The following is a 4,851-nucleotide window of genomic DNA, read 5'->3' on the forward strand; positions in this document are numbered from 1 at the left end:
AAAAAAAGCCCTTTAAAACATTTCAGACGCGTATCGTAAATAAATGCAATTCCTTTGTTCAAAAAACTCAACCAAAAAATAAGAGGAGAGAAAGAGGGCTCTTACCAACCTTATAACGCCTCTATACTGTGACGTTCTCTGCCCAAATGTATCAATGGACTTCCTACGAACTGGTTGCTTCTGGCCCACCTTCCCACCCCCTCTTCTTTGTGTCCATTGCTGCAAAATCAGCCCGACCATGGGAAGATTCTCCTGTACCTATTAGGAAAGAGTTGGTTCAAGTCTTTAAAAAGGCAATAAGAAGGCTCAGAAGAATGTGAGTGGAGCGTGTGAGAAAAGACTTGCTAACCTACAGTTAAACTGACGATATGGTCCTTGATCGAGTGAATGGCGGAATAGGATTCATGTAGCCATACCTAATTAGTCGGGTTAAGGTTTAGACAATGATGATTGGCATTATGTCATTCCTGGCACCTATTGACTGCAATATACATCTTCAAGTCAAAACAGACAAGCACCAACCAACCTGCTACAGTGGTTTTATTGTCTCCATCCAAGATTTTAGTAGCCGTTAATTGTGCAAGTGCTTCTTCAAGAGTTCCAATATCCCCATGTATCTCAATAGTTAGATCCATCATCCATTCATGCTTCTCAGACTTGCCTTGGCATTTCATGCACCTTATCTGCAATAACCATTTAAGTTTCCCGCAGCTATTCAGTACTCAATACAAAATTTTGTTGCAGAAACCACGATGACTAAAACTAAAAAAGAATACTAAGATCTGATGAAAATGCTCTCGATCTCAAGGACCATAGATATACCTTAGATCGAAGGTAACCCTCAAAAATCAGTTGTATAAGAGTAGTTTCCCCTGCCAAAGGGTCCGTTACATTTGCACCAGCTTCCTTAAGGCATATAGATTGCATTGTATCAATAACATACCTGCCAAAATCACCCATTAACAGGATATCATTACATGCATTTGAAATGATAAAATATATGTCCAGATGGATGCAGCATAAACTCCAGAAATAGTTTAAACAACTGACCTCAAAAATTCATGGGCATCTTCTTCTTAGGTGATCAGGTAGGATTTCATGGCTATGCATGTAATCTGCAGATGATCAGGTAAACATGTCATTTCTTTTCATGCTACATGTTCAGGAAGTAATTCATTTGTTTTCATCGTCAAACCATGGTGAAGTATGAAAAGAAAGGAATGTGGATGCCATCTTTACTAACATTTACAAAAGTGACAGGTAGATCAGCATTTCATAATCACCAAATTACCTTTATTAGTTAAGAGGGAATTACTGCTATATTGACTATAGGTGTTTGACTGCAACTGTGCAGAAGAAAATCAAACTGTGCAACCTATTAAAAAAAATTTTAAAGGGAGAGAAAGAATGCTACATGCTACAGATGCACACATAGGGTATTCAGCTTGCAAAAAATGCTAATTGGGCACGAGCACTTCCTTTAAGATATGGTCTAGTCCTCTGTCCACGCCGCCTTTTTTTCCTGTACCAATTTCCAAGAACATAGCAGGAATTCTATTTTAAACTCCTACTAAAGCACAAATCTAACAAAAACCTTCTTAATGAAATCATATAAAATCCATGATGAAGGGCTGATGAATGATGCAGGGATTAGTTAAACAGCTGGTTGTAGCATGATTGAGGTTAATGGTAGATTGCACAGGTTTCTGGCTGGTGATCTTAAATGAATGTGTTTTGAGATAGCCTTTGATATACGTAGATGGGGAATCATCAATCGAAGTGTAGCTGTTTGGAGCCCACCTATGATGTGTATGTGGAATCTGAACCATGAATCTTGCACGTCTCATCTCTTATCTCCCTCATTATTCCCTTTGTTGTGGCCCACTTGAGTTATGGGTTAGGCTGGATTTTGAGATATGGGCCTAACATGATGGGCCCCACATAGCTCAAATCCTGTTATAATTACCATATGTCCGAACATATGCGATCATTCTCTTAAGTAAATAGAGAACACTATGGTGATGTGATGATACATTGAACAGAAAATGAGGCCTATCCAGTGTTTAATGGCACTGGAATCGAATGGATTATATGAAACCCTAAGATCCTATCCAAGTCCATATAAGTCTACGTAAGTCTAATCTGAAAAAAACCTTAATCCAGTCCGGACCAACCCAAAGCCTCATCTAAGTCATCCAAACACTAAAATAATGCCAATTATAGAAATTCTAATTCTGAGTAACATTGGGATTGGGGTAAAAATAGTAGTGAAATTCCAATTTTCCAATCACAAGACTTACCTAAAATCACAGATCGTGTGAGCAGCTCCAATGTCCTTCATAGGAGAGCTTCTCTCCTCAAACTTGATTTAAAAAAGAAAAACAACAGCTGCTAAAAAAGTCGACATGAATCCAAATTATACCAGTGATGTTATGAATTTAAATCTACTAAAAATTCAGTCAATTTGTTTGTGAAAGAAACCAATGTAAACTTATTCATAATGTATTAAATCAATGACTCAAGTCATACAAAATGTGAATACAAAACAAGGACAACACTAATTTCATTGTCTAATCTCTTGAAAAGTATACTAGAATCGTACAAGAGACCATTTCAATCAACAAACACATGTGCCATTTGCAAATGACAAACCAACCTGAGGTGGATTGAAACCAAATAAAAAAGCAGCATTAGAGTAACCAGAGATGAAAACTCATACCCTATTACAATATCAATAATTTGAACTTAAGGCAAACACATAATTGAGGAAACTGTAATTTTCTCATCTGATTGAGTGTTGAGATATCATAGACTAACCCTAGTTCCAATAACAAACGGAACCAAACCTGCTGCTGTCAATCACAGGCTCCACCAAATGTGGCTCCCCGTTTCTTAGAAATGCTCGAGCATAAAGCTCTCCTGCTTAAAACATTCCATGTGCTCAATAGAAATAATGGTATTGTTTAAGACTGCATCAATTTCTTTTCCTCTTAATTGTAACTAAAATATTATTAAACCTGTTGTCTTATCTTCAAGCTTGATAATGCACTCCTCCCCTCTGTTGATTACTTTTAATGCCCCTTCCCATGCCCATTTGTTGACATTCCATTCATCAGCCCTAGTTAGCCCTAGAACAAACATAATTATTTAGAAACTGTCTCCATTAAGTGCAATGCTTTTAAGTGCTCTTATGGCAACCCATCAAAGTAGGATCTCAATCCAACTTCATAAAATGTACCTGCAAATCAGACCAATCCAGTCATCAAGTGTGGACCACTGATCAATTCTCCTAACCATCCTTTCTTTGTACACATGGCCCATCTGATGACCATACATACCTGAATTCACCTTGGACTAGCATTAGGACGAGTCCCTTTGTACTAAGTTATGGACATGATGCAGTATTACCTTTGGAGGTTACTGTGCCATCCTTAAGGGTTGCATACCAAATCGGCTTGACTCTAGCCGAATTTACAGAAGCCATGCTAGTTGAGATAGAAGGATCAGATGAGATGCGATTAAGGGCTCTAGATAGCATAGTGCCCAAGAAGGTTAAAGTCGCCCGAGCCTATAATAAAAGGGTAAAAGGTAAAGATTTTGATAAGAAGATAAAGTCTGAAATGTTGTATTGCCTTTAGGGACAAAGAGAATGCCCTAGGTAAAAATGGTCGCCCCACTTCGGAGCGACCATTCACGGTGGTGCAGGTTCTTCGAGGAGGATCTTACATACTTCATAACAAAGAACAAAAAGATGAAAAAACTCCAATTAATGGGAGGTTCTTGAAGACTTTTTTTCCTTTTGTGTGAGAAGAAGTGTAAGACTCAGTCAACTAAGAAACAACAATACTAATATAAAATCCCACTTCGGAGCGACCATTCACGGTGGTGCAGGTTCTTCGAGGAGGATCTTACATACTTCATAACAAAGAACGAAGAGATGCAAAAACTCCAATTAATGGGAGGTTCTTGAAGACTTTTTTTCCTTTTGTCTGAGAAGAAGTGTAAGATTTAGTCAACTAAGAAACAACAATACTAATATAAAATCCCTACCGTTAATAGTAGACCAAAGAATAAATATGGTTGAGATAAAGACTATGAAAGAACTTCTTTTATTCATATAGAAAAGGAAAAGATATAAGGGCTCCTAGCTGATTACATAAAATAGAAGAAAAAAATAAACAATTTTAATGATTTTCTTTTACCTGTCAATATTGCCTTTACAAACTGATATTTGGTGCCAAAAACATAATATCATAAAATTGAATCCTACTGCCACTTATAATCCATTTTTTAACATTATAATTAATAATTTGATATATCAAGATTGAATCCTACTCCCGCTTATAAATATCATAAAACCAACAAGATAATTCACTAGTCATGGGATCACTCAGAGCTTGGAAAGGTCAACCAATAAACACTACTCAATAGTTTTGGAAGTGTAAAACCCTATCCTGGCTACATACAGTTGCAAAAGTACAATTTTGAATTCTACTTTCCTGCATGTGCCAATGTGCCTTGTGGAAGTGAGATCTGAAATGTACAAGGTAAGAAAATTGCTCAATCCACACGTGTAATCAATTAGCTATAGAAATCATAAAAAATGGCGGGAAAAAATCTCATTAATCTGAAACATGATCTCAATACAATGTATAAACTCAACAAAGAAAAGCTAATTGTGAAGGAAAAACCAACCAACAATAAAGTCAGCTCAAATAGCTAACGGAAAAAGAAAAGGAAAAGAAAAGTATAACTTAAGCATCCATCCCATGGTTAGCATGTGGTATCCTGCTAGTGTGTACATGAAGCAGTCAACTTGAAATAGCTGCTGCTACCTTAAAGTGAATATAA

At 36.9% G+C, this 4,851-nt stretch overlaps 1 long non-coding RNA gene across 2 annotated transcripts; it reads right to left on the bottom strand.

Moving 5' to 3' along the window:
- Positions 1-490: 490 nt before the first annotated feature.
- LOC131220467 (uncharacterized) lies at positions 491-3,120 on the bottom strand. 2 transcript variants are annotated; one of them, XR_009158604.1, is made up of 6 exons: positions 3,018-3,120; positions 2,847-2,919; positions 1,292-1,522; positions 1,051-1,115; positions 823-943; positions 491-683 (listed from the first exon to the last, which is right to left on the bottom strand). It is a non-coding gene; the product is annotated as an uncharacterized LOC131220467 (long non-coding RNA). The 2 variants fall into 2 exon arrangements; XR_009158605.1 differs by lacking the exon at positions 1,292-1,522 and having other exon boundaries at positions 521-683.
- Positions 3,121-4,851: the final 1,731 nt, after the last annotated feature.

The sequence above is a fragment of the Magnolia sinica genome, chromosome 12 (assembly GCF_029962835.1).
Source record: "Magnolia sinica isolate HGM2019 chromosome 12, MsV1, whole genome shotgun sequence".
Classification (NCBI taxonomy): Eukaryota; Viridiplantae; Streptophyta; class Magnoliopsida; order Magnoliales; family Magnoliaceae; genus Magnolia; species Magnolia sinica.